This window comes from Mustela nivalis (genome assembly GCF_964662115.1).
Source record: "Mustela nivalis genome assembly, chromosome: 3".
Taxonomy (NCBI): Eukaryota; Metazoa; Chordata; class Mammalia; order Carnivora; family Mustelidae; genus Mustela; species Mustela nivalis.
In genome coordinates, this window is record NC_139022.1 from 27027598 (window position 1) to 27044166 (window position 16569).

Consider the following 16569-nt stretch of genomic DNA (forward strand, 5'->3'; position numbering starts at 1 on the left):
AGACTGCCAAACAATTCAATGGGGGTAAGAACAGTATTTTACTCCCAAGCAGCCACATGCAAATAATGAAACAGGAGTCCTGCCTCACACCATACAGAGAAAATAACCCCAAATGCATCAAAGACATAAGTGTAAGCATTAAAATGATAAAGTTCGGGATGCCTCGGTAGCTCAGTTGGTTGGACGGCTGCCTTCTGCTCAGGTCATGATCCCAGAGTTCCCGGATTGAGTCCTGCATCAGGCTCCAAGCTCCACAGAGCTTGCTTCTCCCTCTGACCTTCTCCTCGCTCATGCTCTCTCTCATTGTCTCTTTCTCAAATAAATAAAATCTTTTAAAAAATAAAAATAAAGTAAAATGATAAAGTTTTCAGAAGAAAACACAAAGGTAAATGTTAATGGTCTTGAATCTAACAACGGCTCCTCAGCCAAACACCAAAGTACAAGCAACTTAAAAAAAATAATAAATAAATGGGACTCAACCAAAATATTCCAGTTTTGTGCTTCCAAGGACCCCATTGACAAAGTCAAAAGACAAGCCACTAAATGGGAGAAAATATTTGCAGGTCATATATAAGGAACATGCATTCAGACTGTGTGAAGAATTCTTACAACTCAAATAAAAAGACAACCAAGTTAAGAAATGAGCAAAGAGGGGCGCCTGGGTGGCTCAGCGGGTTAAGCTGCTGCCTTCCACTCAGGTCTTGAACTCAGAGTCCTGGGATCGAGCCCCGTGCTTTCTGCTCAGCAGGGAGCCTGCTTCTTCCTCTCTCTCTGCCTGCCTCTCTGCCTGCTTGTGATCTCTCTCAATAAATCTCTCTCAAATAAATAAATAAAATCTCTTAAAAAATGAGCAAAGAACTTGAATATACATTTCTCTAATATTCAAATGTATACATTAATATATAAATGTATATATAAATATATTTTACATGATCATATATTTATATAAACATATTTATGTAAATATATTTACATTCTTAAATATGTATTTAAATATAAATAAAATATGAAATATATAATATATATTTAAAGATACATATAAGGTATATATAAAATATATGGGACAATAAGCACGTGAAAATATGCTCAACATCACTAATCATTCGGGAAATGCAAATCAAAACCATGGTGAGATAACACCTCCCACCCACGTGGATGGCTACTATCAAAAACCCCAAAAGCAGGTGTTGGAAGGATGTGAAGAGCTGGAACCTGTAAATTGCTGGTGGGCTTGGAAAATGGCGCAGCCACATTAGAAATGGTTTAGTAGCTCCTCAAAATGCAGAACACAGAGTTGCCATATGACACACCAATATCACTCCTGTGTATAGAGCCAAGAAAAAAACTATGCCCACACAAAAACTTGTGCATGAAGGTTTAGGGTTTATTCGTAATAGCGAAAAGGTGAGAACAACCCTGATGTTCATCAACTGATGAAGAGATAAATAAAATGTGATCCATCCAGCCTGTGGAATATTATTCAGCCTTGAAAAGGAATAGAATGTTGATATGTGCCACGACACAGAGGAGCCTTGAAAACATTCTGCTGATTGAGAGAAGTCAGTCACAGAAGACCACGTATTGCATAATTTGATTTATATGGAATTTCCAGAATAGCTAAATCTACAGAGACCGAAAGTAGATGAGCGGTTGCCTAAGACTGGTGGTGATGGCTAAAGTTTTCTTTTGAGGATGATGAAAATGTGTAGGTAGTTCAGTATAGTATAGTTAAATATAGTGAAAGCCATTAAATTGTCCACATTAGATGGTGAGTGGTATGGCCTGTGAATTATATCTCAATTAAGCTGTCATCGAAAAATGCAAAGAACTTCTCTATTTATCAAGTACAAAAAGAATGAACTTGATTAAAAACATCAAAAATGGGGAAAATAAAAACAAAATAAGATGGGAGGAATAAAATTATAACTGTTTATCATTAATTTAAATGTGTACAGACTGACTTTTTCTATTAAAGCGCCTATCAGGAGGTTACAGATCCACGCTGTTCAAGAAACATACTTAAAATGCAAAAGGGATTGAGAATGTATCAGGTGAGGAGATACCATGCAAAAGAGAAAGCCGGAATGGCAAAATTTATCGCAGACAAGTTGGGTCTAAAATTATAGGTACTAAGATGAAGAGGGACATTTTTAAAGGCAGTGTTTGGAAAGAAGATGTAAAAGGTATAAGCAGGTATACATCTAACAACATAATACCTGAAGACTCTAAAAATGCAATAACAAGGTAAAATTTTAGCTTTTCAAAAGGGAGTATCTACTAGAAGGAGGGAAAAACAAGGACACACAGAAAATAGACATCCTGGGGCGCCTGGGTGGCTCAGTGGGTTAAAGCCTCTGCCTTCGGCTCAGGTCATGATCCCAGGGTCCTAGGATCGAGCCCCACATCGGTCTCTCTGCTCCGCGGGGAGCCTGCTTTCTCCTCTCTCTCACTCTCTGCCTGCCTCTCTGCCTACTTGTGATCTCTGTCTGTCAAATAAATAAATAAAATCTTTAAAAAAAAAAAAGAAAATAGACATCCTTATTTCCCTCGGAAAACATTTCTTTCTTACACCTAAGGAAAGCCATATTTGTAAAGATTAATTGCATACTAGGCAACAAAGGAAACCTTTACAAGCCTTCCAAATTAAAGATTTAAAGAACAGTTCTTTGATCACAATCCGGTAGAATCAGAATTAGATAACCTGGTAACAAAAAATTGAAAGTACATACAAGTTAAGAAATACAGTCTTCAGTCAAAGAAGAAATCATAAGACGACTGAAGAAAATCTTGAAAGCAATGGAAAGGAGACAATTTCATACCAAAACTTACAGAAGACACCAGAAGTTATACTCTAAGGAGACTTTAGTGTCAAATGTCTTCAATTTCAAACATTTTTTTAAATAAAAGAAAGTACTCATTTAAACCCATCAGAAAAGGGCAGCTCAATCCAAAGAAAGGAAGTAGTTATAATAAAGATAAATTTTTAAACTAAAAAAAATTTCAGGGGCAAATAAACTCAAAGTTGTTTCTATGAAAGACTAATGAAATAATAATAATAAAAAAAACTTCACATGCCCTATTAAGGATAAGAGAGGGGGAAGATGGGGTGTGGGAAGAGGTGGGGAGAGGGAAGAGGAATGGGGAAAGGGGGGTTTCAGGGAGGAGGGGACAGAGAGAGGGAGAGAGTTGCAAAACAGATAAGGATTGGGAACAGAGATATAAAAGCAAATGCATAATATAAAAGAATCACTAAACTGCAAGGCACTTTATACTAATCAATTTGATAACCTAGAAGAAACGATGATTTCCTAGGAAAACAAAATCATCCAAATGATTCAAGAATGGAAAATTAAGAAGATGAGTTCCAAGATCAGACAGGTTTGCAGCTGGATAACTGTCATTCTACTGTTAAATGGCAACAGGCAATTAAACAATAATAAGTCAATTCACTTGATGAAGCTGAGCACAATTTTAATACCCAAACCTGAGAGGGAGGAACGGGGAAGCTATTAACAAATCTGGCTTAGGACAGATTAGTTAACAGAAACTGAACTAATGTTAGCAAATAACAGAAGTCAGGCATCTATCAAAGGACTATATCCTGAGACCAACTTGGATTCATTCCAGGAAAATAAAGGGAGCTCAAGACCAGAAAATCAATAAGATTTACCTCATCACTAAATTAACTGTGAAAAAACTCTTAAGACCATAGCAATAAATGCATTTGATAAAAAAATAAAGGCACCTGATAAAAGGTGAGCAGCCATTCTTTATAAAAATGAAGATAAAAACAGAAGGACGCTATGCAGGAGGGATTATTAACTGGGAAGCACTAGATCCAGAGGTAGATAAAATGAGCCCATATTTGTTAAACAGTGACAGAGCCCCATGCGTGCGTGGATAGAGGCGAATGAGCTCATAGATGAGCACCAGGCTGTCAACAGGTATTATAGGGACAAAGGCAGCGGTGAGGAGAGGAGAGTCTTAACAACAGGGAAGAAGGTAAAAGGAGGATTGCAGTTAAAAATTGTGCATGATACAAACACATGCAAATAAGACCGGATATTTTCCGGTATATAGTTTTTTAAAACCCTGCACACACTACTGGAACTACCAACTCTTGCTTTCAGCTCCGCAGCCCTCGCGTGCTTTCCCAGTACCAGGATGCAGGGGTAGATCCTCCGTTGGTGACATCCTATGTCATTGTACTCCTAAAGGGACAGGTGAAATAGCGCAGGGGCTTGAGGTCGGAACTTAGGCATCGCTGTGCCCACCCCAGCTCCCTGCTCGCCCAGCCCCCACTCTGAAGCGGCGGGCACTTGGAGCTGTTAAGAAGCAGGGATCTGAGCAGTTCTCTGGTTTCCCCTGGAGCCATCTGCATCCATCATATTTCCCACAGCTCTCCCCGAGTGTTGGTGCTGGCTCCCCCTGAGTATTCCTTTAACTCCAGGCATACCCTTCTTATGACAGCACCTAGTACTCCCCGTCACAGTGCTCTGTCTGTCACATGCATCATTGATCAACTTTGTGCTGGTTGAGGGCTGGAGCCCCCTCCTGTTAACTTCTCAAGTCTGTTTCTAATGCAGCAGCACCTGGCACTTAAGCACCCTGTCAGTACCTGCCAAATGAATGAAATGTACTCAAAACATAGTATGAAGTCTGCGTTCTGAAACTCCTTTTTCGAGCTGTTTGCTATCATTTTCCCAGGCAATTAAAAAAATTTCCAGCCTTGCTGCCAATAACCTGAAGGGGTAAAGGAATGCCGGCATGCCCCATGGGACATGTCACTCTGGATGGTCCTTAGGCAGCATGGACTTAGATAGCGCTCTTCCAAACCCAGCAGGATGGTGGAATGGGTACGTGGCTGAGTGCCTCCCGGGTCTGACCCTGTGTGACGCCACCCGGTGCCTGCAGCTGCCCTCTGGAAGGTGTTGCTTTTGCGGCAGAGCCGGAGGGCACCAAGCATGTGTCTGTCTCCAAAGTCCTGGGCACCACATCACAATGCCTTTCTGAGAAGCAGAATCAAGGACAGTTGCTGATCTTCATTCCTTCCCACCAAAGGTATCTCATACACCATCTTTGGAAGTTGGAGCCAGGGGGTGCCTGGGTGGCTCAGTCAGTTAAGTGTCTGCCTTCAGCTCAGGTCATGATCCCAGGGTCCTGGGATCGAGTCCCACACATTTGCCTCCCTGCTCAGCGGGGAGCGTGCTTCCCCTTCTCCCTCTGCCATTCCCCCCACTTGTGCTTTCTGGCTCTCTCTGTGTCAAATAAGTGAATAAAATTTTTTTAAAAAGTTTGGGCCATACTCTTTAGCCATTCTACTTTCCCTGGGGTAATTTGCCACCTCCCTGAATTTACCTGAATCTTTCCCAAAATCTACTTATCTTCCAGCCTTCTTGACCATAATGAGTCTATAAATTTTCAATAGACAGTGTGAACTTACACTTGCTAATATTTGCATAACATGCACCTCTTTCGATCTCAAAGAAAAGCTTTGCACCGCAATGGTCTCTAATCTCCAATTAGGTTCTGTTCCGGGATCCCACTGGAATTCTACGCGCCTGTCCCCTAAGATCCCATAAATTGTGGTCCAGTTTCCCAGCCAGCCAAGGAAAGCACATGGGAAATCTTGCTGAAGTATGAGTAAGAGCCAACGAAAGGGAACATATTTATCTGCCTCGAATGCTGGGACCTGAGGAAAGCAAGTTTCATTACAGACAAATCAGGAAGGAGGTGCAGATTGCTTTTTATGTCACTCTGGAGTGGAGGTCTGCCATTGATCATTAAGGCCATTTCCTGCAATGCACTCACCAAAGTGATACTCACTTCGGAGTGGACAAAACTTAGGAAATGGCCAAGGGGAGCTCTGCTTACACTTTACACTCTCAGCATTTATTTGTATTATTTTCTTTGTAGGGCAGTATAGAGACTTGAGACCACATTGAAAAAGCAAAGCTTGTCATCCTGTGGCCTTGGGTCAAGAATAGAGATAGTGCTGCTCATGTCAGTTTCAACCTCCAGTGGCCAAGGGTTTGATCTGATGCTCTTTCAAGTTTTCACCATAGCCTTTCTCAAGCTCAATGGCCAATAATCCCACAGGAGGAGATTTTAGGGCCCTCTCAAACTTCTGTTTTGCTATCTCTCCCCAGCCTGCTTCCTCTGCAAAAGTCACCACTTTGCCTGTGCATCTACCACCTCTTAGAGCCTTTGGAATCAGCCACGAATTGCAGTGCTGATTCCTTCCATGACCACATATTGTTTACAGGAAAACTCTTCTTCGTTATGCCTTGCCAGTTAGAGTGACGGTTTCATCCGCAATCTGGACCAGGTTCGGGAATGTTCTACACATAAATGTGAGCAAATGTCTTCTGTATTGAGAGACATGTACAATCTGTAAATGGAATCTATTGAAAAACCAATACATAGGGTACACTTATGTCCTGACCCAGCTGGAAGGAGGCAATTCATTTCTATCTTTCAGAAAATTGGTGTAACACATTGATTTTCATAACAAAGAAAGCAGTTTTGTGTCCTCTACCAAAAGACTGTCATAGTAAGCAATAAATTGCCTCTTTGGGGTGAACAAATTAATAAGATATTTTCTAAATTTCAAAATAACAAAGACAGAACGATGTCTGTAATGCTAAGTGCATCCCCTTAGTTGCAGGGCACTGTGTCATGGACCACCTGAGCAATGACACATGGCGGCCGGTAGTCTGATTTGTACATCAATTCACCTGGCAACCTGTTAAAAGAAAGTCTTGCACATGACAAGCTTTCAATAAGACACTGACAAGATGGCCAGGAAGCCCCCTTAGCTGGCTTTTTCAGGTGTCCAGACATCTAGTCAACCTACCTCACCAACTCATCACCATGCTTACTGGAGTAAACCCAATCTCTTCCTTCCCCCCTGGAGATGGGAGAAGAGCCACTCACACGTTTGTATGGAATTCTCATTCCCCCTCGCTCTGTCCCCACATGGCGCTGTCCGTGTAATAAATAAACAAATCTTTATGTCACCCGGAAGTTTCTGGGTCAAATTACACAACTCGGACAATTTTGGGTCACTACAGCCTTTTGTTTTTCTCTCCACCTTAAGCCTTCTGGGTGACCAACAACTATCTAAAACTCATGTTGCTGCCATATGCTGTTGTTCTGCTTCATCTTCCCAGTAAAGTTCAGTATTTTTCCCTAAAGTTTGGTTTATCAGTATCTCCAGCGTCTATCTCCAGCTAGGGTCCTGATCCCAGGTCCTGGGATCAAGTCCCACTCTGGACTTCCTGCTCTGCGGGAAACCTGCTTCTGCCTCTGCCTCCCATCTCTTATGAATAAATAAAAAAAATCTTTTAAAAAAATTTAAAAAACCATTTCTATCTTCCCACTTTTAAAGATTAATTCAAGGAATTATTGCTATAAATCCAGTGTCCTATCTCTTTCTTAAAAAGTCTTCTCCAGGGCACCTGGGTGTCTCAGTTGATTAAATGTCTGACTCAAAATTTTGGCTCAAGTCATGATCTCAGGGTCATGGGATTGAGCCCTTAGTGAGGCCTCTGTGCTCAATGGGGAGTCTGCTTCTCTCCTTTTCCCTTTGCCCCACCCCCCTACTCACATGTGCACACACGTGTTGTCTCTCTCTCTCTCAATAAATAAATAAACAAATCTTTAAAAAGTCTTCTCCAAAGGGAGTTTGACAAATAGTCCAGTAAGGGGCTGGAAGAAAATATTATAAGTTTTATTCATATTTCATGTCATCCATTTAACTGCTTAGCTTTTGCATGCCTTTTATAATAATTTAGTAGAGTAGTAGAGTTTATAATTTATCAAAAATTTGCTTAAATTTGTGCTATGTCCGCAAATATTTTTTGTATGTATGTATGTATGTATTTATGTATTTATTTATTTTTGTGAAAGAGAGGTGCACAGTAATAAAAGGAGATCACTGCTCCAGGGACCCAGATATTTCCCCAAGTCCTGTTTCCTTCCATTCCCTCTGGGCTTCATTAGACCCTCTTAACACCAATCTTGTCCCTAAAACACGCCCTCTGCAGCACCAAGTTCAAATGCTTAACTCGGGCCATCACTGCAGGCTGTACCGGGATGACCTTAGGGAAAAGGGTGGTGGGTCTCACGGGTAGCTGTGTCACCTCCATGAACAGTCCTTTGTTCTGAACAGCTAGAGCAGCCCACGTTTGCAATCACAGGCTCTGGCACCAGAGTGGGCGTAGATCCCAGCTGGCCCCTCAGTAGCAATATGGCTTTGGGAAAGTTGTGTCATTTTTGGTCCCGACTTAAGGCTCATCCATAACGTGGAGGAGAAGACAGTGTGACCCTCAGTGGGCTGTTGAAAAGATCACGAGATGGTTCGACTCAGGTGCTCCGAGGTACCCAGCACACAGTAGGCCCACAGTAGAACAAAAAGTTGTTCTATTGATCTTATAGTTACTATTACTCATACTAACAAAACTAACTGATCATTTGAGATGATTTTCAAGCGAAGTGTCTTTGCCTGGATTTCTAAGATTAACCTACTTCAAAATGAATTCTGCTCTACTGTGAAAAACGAGCTAACCAGCAGGTTTCTTCTGCATCTTTTCTGAACTTTTTAGGATCCTCTCTAGAGAAAGGTTCTAAAGGAAGGCAAAGTGCAGAAATACTCTTGCTTCAAAGGATGTGTAGGAAATGATTAATTTTGCCAAAAAACAGTGCCTTGAACATAAAAGATATTTGACGAAGCTCACTGTAGACAGTGTATCCCTCCAGGATTCATAAGTTGAAAACTCAATGTCCAAAGGGACATAACTAGGAGATGGGGTCCTTGGGAGATGTTTAGGTCATGAGGGTGGAGTCCTCATGGGCGAGATTAGTGTCTCCATAAGAGAGACCCCAAAGAGATCCCTCGCCTCCTCCACCTTGGAGGTTATAGGGAGAAGATGGTCATCTGTGACCCAGGAAGTGGGCACTTGAACAGACACGGAATCTTCCAGGGTCTTGATCGTAGACTTCCCAGCTTCCAGAATTGAGAGAAATAAGTATGTCTTTAAAGCACCTAGTTTATGGTGCTCTTGTTACATCAGCCCAAACTAAGATAAAGCTTGTCTCTTATACTGAAAAATAACACAAATGTTAACAACAATTTAAAAAAGGAACATTGTGGCCAATGACATGTAATGAACATCATCTCTCCTCTACAGAGCCAAGAGCTTAATTAGTTTCGGGCAACTCAGTAGAGTATGATTAAACCAAAGAGCAGCAAGATGTCTAAATGCTCAAGTCCTCGGCCTCCTACTTTTCTGCCAAAACAAAAGAAAAGCCCTAGGCTGGTTTTGGTTACCACCAAGCACAAAACAGCCAAATTCCAAATTAAAAAGCTCTGGGGTTTACTTGTGGATGTATGGAATTACATAGAAGCTCTCTTTGATCATTCCAAAGGATGTTTCCCTCAAAGGTTACAAATACATCTCAGCCTACCAACCATCTCAGGCCTACCACAAAAATTATATATATACACTTTTAGCATTTTATTTTTTTTTATTTTCTTTTAAAGATTTTATTTATTTATTGTCAGAGAGAAATCACAAGTAGATGGAGAGGCAGGCAGAGAGAGAGAGAGAGGGAAGCAGGCTCCCTGCTGAGCAGAGAGCCTGATGCGGGACTCAATCCCGGGACCCCGAGATCATGACCTGAGCCGAAGGCAGCGGCTTAACCCACTGAGCCACCCAGGCGCCCCACTTTTAGCATTTTAAAATGTGTCTAAATTTCAGTTTCGGATCCAGTTTTGACTATTGTTATGGGCTTAGTTGGATGCCCCCAGATTCCTACGTTGACGTCCTAACACCCAGCATCTCAGAATGTGGCAATATTCAGAGACAGGATTTTTAAAGAGGTGATAAAGGGAAAACGAGCTCACTGGGGGTGGGCACCAAGCCAACAGGACTGGTGTGCTTACAGGAAGAAGAGATTAGGACACAGACAGTACAGACTGAAGGACAATCGTTTGAAGACAGAGTGGAGAACACAGCTATCTGCAAGCCAAGGAGAGACGTTTGAAGAATCGAACCCTACTGCCACCTTGATCTTGGACTTCCAGCGCCCAGAACCATGAGAAAATAAATTGTATGTTGCCTAAGCCACCCGGCTGTTATTTTGTTTACGACAGCCCATGACTCAGAAATTTGAGGACCTCCCCCCCAGACTTTATCCTGAAGTTCTGTTTCAGCTTCAGGGGCTTGTGTAATACTACTGTATCAAGGAGGGAGGCTCCTGCCATTCCCTGCACTGGGTCATTGAGACACTGCACAGCTGTCCCCAGGGCTGGCTACATAATTTACAAGCCCCATGCAAAATGAAGATATAGGGCCCTTTGGGCAAAAACAGGGAGGAAGTGTTTGTTAAAGGTACTAAAATAGAAAGCTCATTTCCTCCATCATCTGTCTTCTGAAGGGGCATGGCTGCTGTTTTCTATTTGCATTTAATGTCATTCCAAGCAAATAAAAATTTTATAATGTGATTATGGGCATGATTTATGCCATTCATCTTCGCAGGGTGCAATGTCAGTGTTAAATAATTCACGCAGGGATTCCACAGCTGGGGCACACCCACGTGCCCTCTTCTTATCAGAACCGTAGAAATCCTGCACAAGACCAGCTCTGCCATCTTTACCTCACCTGGGGACTCACACCTGTTCCACCAACCCTGCTGCCCTCGGCTTCCTGATGAGTACGGAACTTGACAGGATCAGGAGCCAGGGGCTGCCTTTCTTTCCCTTCCCTCCTAAGTCACCACTTCCAAGGCTTGGCTAACACAGGGAGGTGACATGAGTGAGAAAGGACAAGACAGGGTTCTGGGCTGCTCACAAGAGGCCACCGCCTCCTGCCGGTGCTCAGAGCAAGCTCTGGTCTGTAGGGAAGGTGAGCTCCGGTTGACTCGGTCATAGACATCACGTGGTCAGCGAGTCTCGTTGACCACCACTCACGAGGAGTCCATTTCCATGCTGTGCTCACCGGGCAGGGCGAGCAGTACATGCAAATGAGCAGTACAGGCAAGGAATGGTGGATACCCACAGTGGGCTGTCCCCTCCACTATGTACGTGCTCCACTATCCCACCTGTTACGCCCCAATAATGGGTCCATGATTAAAAGAGTGAGACTGATACAAAGCGAAGGTCAAACAAAGCTTTATTTTGCACCAAGCATCAAGAATCAAACTGACCAGCCAGGGCCGCTTTTCTTACAGAGAAGTCAACCCCTCTCTCCTTTACAGACTAGCTTTTAAGGACATAGGCCATGTGGTTGGGCCTGGTCATGCACAGGTGGCCAATGAAATTGTAACACACAGAGAAAGCTGCACAGTGATGCTAGGTGACCAATTGAATTACAACTTACCTTTTAGTAGATATTTGACCTAGCCTATCACCTTGGTTAGGATTTTCGCCCAAAAGACTCACAAAGGGCGGGACCCATACTCCTTGGTAGCTAGGGAGACAGTATGCAGCCCTCCACTGATCAGATGTCTTACCTGGCCTGACCCACCCTTGTATTTGGGCTTTGTTACCTGAGGTTGATTTCCGGGACTTGTTTTTAAGTAAGTCCCCTGGGAGAAGGGGAGCAGGGACAGCTTAAGGGTTAAACAACAAGGTTATTGTGTAACCTCAATGGAAGCCTCTGGCTAAAATATAAAAATATAAAGTAGGTCCTTACACCACCCACTTCGCTCAAAAAACACAAAGTCAAAAATAAAACTGAGTAATTCCTAGACATTGAGAGAGAAGCACACTGACTTCACCTTAGAACCCTTCTGAGGGCGGTGCTTGGCAGGGTAGGGGGGTGTGAGGGGGTTGGGGGTGGATAATGGGACCTCTGAGGGTGTGGCCAAAGGTCAGGGCCATTTGGGAAGGGGCTTTCTGGGGGAGGGGCCCTTCTGGGAGCAAAGCCCTGGATGGGGGCATTCCCTCTGGGGGCAGGGCTGGGAGCAACCCCAGAAACCTGGCCCACAGAGAAGCTGGTCCTTTCTCTCCCTCTGCCCCCTTTCCCCAGGGACCCCTAGGCTTTGGAGACTAAAGTCAAAATTAAAGCCATATGTCTAAATGGTTCATACTGTGGTTGGGTAGTGTTTTTAACATATTAATTGACTGGTTTTTCTCAGTATTTGTCAAACCTTTCCCAACTCAAGGCTTTCTCTTAAGCAGCAGCGCAAGGCAGGCCATTCAGTTGGGTCAAGCTGTTTGGTGATTCTTTGTAAAAACCCACCCTCTTGCGCTGCTCAGGAGGGCAGTGTTGCGTCCTAGGATAAACATAAATATATATCAAATGTGTTTACAAGTTATATTTATATGTATACATTCAATTCTCTGTTTACATATATATGTATAAAATAAAAATAAAAATATTGTTTAAAAGGCTGTTTCCGGGGTGCCTGGTGGCTCGGTGGGTTAAAGCCTCTGCCTTCAGCTCAGGTCATGATCCCAGGGTCCTGGGATGGAGCCCCTCATAGGGCTCTCTGCTCAGCGGGGAGCCTGCTTCTCCCTCTCTCTCTGCCTGCTTCTCTGCCTACTTGTGATCTCTGTCGGTCAAATTAATAAATAAAATCTTTTAAAAAAATGCTCTATTGCAGGGAACCTGGGTGGCTCAGTCCTTAAAGCGTCGTTTTTCCACTCAGATCATAATCTTAGCGTCTTGGGATGGAGGCCCACATTGGGCTCCCTGCTCAGCAGGAAGACTTCTTCTCCCTCTCCCACTCCCCTGCTTGTATTCCTGCTCTGTCTCTCTGTCAAATAAATAATTTTTTAAAAAGAAATACTTTATTAAAAAATATATGTAAAATGCTATTTTGCCCTCTATCCTGGTAAGATTGAACACATTCCTAACAAGAGATCTTTCTTGACTCCGTGATAAAAATATAACATTGTCTTAATGAATCCTCACAACATCCGCCTCCCCAACCCTTCTCAGATGTTACAATTAAGGTTCAGTGAAGTCCAAACACTGGGCCTGAGGTAATATATCCAGTATGTGGCCTCTTGGCATAGTCTAGCAGCCCAAATTGGGGGCGAGGGTGTTTGAGTGTCGTTGGCCAGGATGAAAAAGCTGAAAGATGAAAAGAAGGGTAGTCTTGCTTTTTGTCCCAAAAAAAGAAGATTTAGAAAGAAAGAGACCTGTCGCCCAAAGGAGGAGGCACCCCACTGATCCCGGCTGGGCAGGAGTCAGAGCAGAAGGAAAACTCCCATCACCAAGGAGAATGGGCTTCTCCTTCATACAAAAGCATAGGATCCCTCTCACCTGATATGTTTCTGTCCCATAGTCATCCCCCTGTGCCTGCCCCATAATAGCATTCACAGGAAATGGCTGAGAGATACATTCAACTTGCAGAATTATAGCAAATAAAGTAATCTTTGACCCATCCTGGGAGCTTCTGATTACTGGGAGGGGCCAAGCCATCCTAGGGCAAGTGCACTCATTTCAAGAACCAGTAAAATGACTCCAAGAGTATCATAAGGGCTAGTGATCATGACTGGTCCAGAAATATTTCTGGGAGTCCCTTTTAACATCCCTCCCATCATTTCTTCTCATCTCCAAGGGAATGGTACTTAGGTATTCTGAAAGAAATATGCATGACTAGTAAACTGTGTGTGACCCCTGCCGCCTAATTCATCCCTCACCAGCAATTAACACTGATGGTTTGAAGGATGGCTACTCCCCTGGCAGGGCAAGAGCTGAAGCAGAACGTATGGGGCGAGGCGGCTCTTCCCCCTGGATATAAATAATTAAACCCAGTAGCCACCCTTCCTGCCTGGCCACTGTCATTTAGGTATGGCTGATTATCCCTAAATGGGAATGAGATGGGGGCGGGGGTGGGGGAGGGTAGCAGGTGAAGGTCAAAAAAACTACAGTAGCTGCCACTGAGGGTCCAACCTGGCATTAGACTAAGTCCTGATTCCATCATATACGAGCTGTATGAACTTGGAAAACTGAGTTCAACTCTCGAAGCATCTGCTTTGCCCCCCCTTGGAGTGAGAATAGTCAGTAGTATTGACTTCACAGGGCTTGTTAGGAGGATTAAATTAGATACTGTTCATTTAGCACAGTTCCTGGCCTATAGAAGGCACACATAAAAGTTGATTATCATTTTTATGGACCTCCAACTTTAAGCCTTCTATAAAGAACCAAATGATATCTCTAAAAAATACCAACTGCCTACAAGGTTGTAGGGAAAGTGGTATCTATGTTGACCTGATTAGAAAAAAGTGGAAAATCTCTCTTGTTTAAGCCTTGTTGAAAATTTTCTAAACTCTGTCCACTCTTCTGCTTTAGTAATTAGAACAAACGTTGGAGACTCGTGATTTTCTGATAATTGAGTTGCTTGTTGTAACGCAGGGCAATTCGACATTAGTGTTTATTTTAAAAATTACTGCAAATGAAGATAAATGGTGAGACGTGCACTAAATTTGATGAAAATCCTGACGTGAGTGTTTCTTCTTGGGATTCTCTCTCTCTCTTTTTTCTCCTATGATCTGAGAGCGGATTACATTCTACTTGGGTGATGGCTCAGGTCAAATGTGTGGTTTTGCAGGTGCCTAGCCTTTCACAGACAATCTTGGAAGAACCATCATTGTCTCTGTAAGAAAACGGAGGGAAAGATGTGATTTTAACACTCAGCCTACAACAGTTCAACAATCTACCAATGTGAATTTAGAAACGCTGAGCAAGTCCCCATTCTAGTAACGAATATCTCTCCCGTTTTCTTATAATACCTGAGTTTCTACAACTGAGCAATCTACTCTTTTGTGTAAAACAGCTTCCCAGGATTGTTTCTCCTTTAAACGCAAGTGAACTTTGGGGATGGCACTCAGATCCCTTTCTTTTACTGGACAACTGTGGAGCAGGGGTTGGGTGTGTTTCAAGAGGGAAAATATCCACAAGGGGACAGAAAAAGGACATAAATGTACAAAATCCCATTTTCCAAGAATGTAAAAAGCTAACTTCCAGGGGAGCCTGGGTAGCTCAATTGTTAAGCATCTGCTCTTTGGCTCAGGTCATGATCCCAGGGGCCTGAGAATCCAGCCCCGCATCGGGCTCCCTTCTCAGAGGAAAAACCTGCTTCTCCCTCTCCCACTGCTTGTATTCCCTATCTCATTGTGTCTCTGTCAAATAAATAAATAAAATCTTAAAAAAAATGCGAACTTCCAATATTTATTTTTTTTCCTTTGCTCTAAATATCTCAATGTTCACTTGTTGAAAGCAATTGATTGAAGCCCTGGGAAGAAGTGGTAGATTGAAGCACTCATCAGAGTTGTTTGTGCTGCTTTGCAGGGGTCTGGCTGCACTAAATTATTTCAAGAAGTATTATCTAAGTCACTCAGAAGAATCCATTTACCTATTTCATTTTCTTTTTTTGAAGAGAATCTTTTTTTTTTTAAAGATTTTATTTATTTGTCAGAGAGAGAGAGGGAGCAAGAGCGAGCACAGGCAGACAGAGTGGCAGGCAGAGACTGAGGGAGAAGCAGGCTCCCTGCCGAGCAAGGAGCCTGATGTGGGACTTGATCCCAGGACGCTGGGATCATGGCCTGAGCCGAAGGCAGCTGCTTAACCAACTGAGCCATCCAGGCGTCCCCCTATTTCATTTTCTGTGGTTTTTGATCCTTACCCCAAATTCTCACAGGCCTCTGCAGCTGGCACAGAGTCCACTCCCATAACTATAATCCCTGTACCATACTCTCACCTCCATCATACATCATACATACCTGATAAAACCCCACCCTGGTAAAAACCCAACCTTCTGTCCACCCTATGTCTGCCCCTGGCAGCTGAAGGTGGTTGGTGAGAAAAGCAACAATGCTGGAAGCTTTCACATTAAATTCTTTTTTTTTTTTAAGATTTTATTTATTTATTTGACAGAGAGAGATCACAGTAGGAGAGAGGAAGGGAAGAGATCACAGAAAGTGGAAGGGAAGCAGGCGCCCTGCTGAGCAGAGAGCCCAATGTGGGACTGGATCCCAGGACCCTGAGATCATGACCTGAGCCGAAGGCAGCGGCTTAACCCACTGAGCCTACCAGGCGCCCCTTTTACATTAAATTCTCAGCCACAAATCCAAGTATGTTTCTCTGACCGACAGAATCTCCATTCTTCTCGTGAAATATTTTGACTATTTCACATCTTCTTTCCTCCAACCTTAAGCCAGGGCTTCTCAGCACTGGCCACACTTTTGAATCACCTGGAAGACTTTAAAACACAGGAGTGCCCACCTCCAAATGACCTGATCTAATTGGTGTAGAACCAATTAGATTAATATCCAATTGGGGTCTGGATATAAGTGTGCTTTTAAAATTCTCCCAGTGATTCTAATGTACAGCCATTTTGTTCAGAGTGAGAATTGAACACCTTCCATCAGATACAGCTGATGACCGACCATTCTGATGACTTCTCTGAGAAAAGTAAATTGAGGGCACCTGGGTGGCTTCAGCTCAGATAATGGTCTCAGGGTCTCGGGCTCTCGCATCAGGCTCTCTGCTCAGCAGGAAACCTGCTTCTCCCTCTTCCTCTGCCTGCCTCTCTGCCTACTTGTGATCTCTCTCT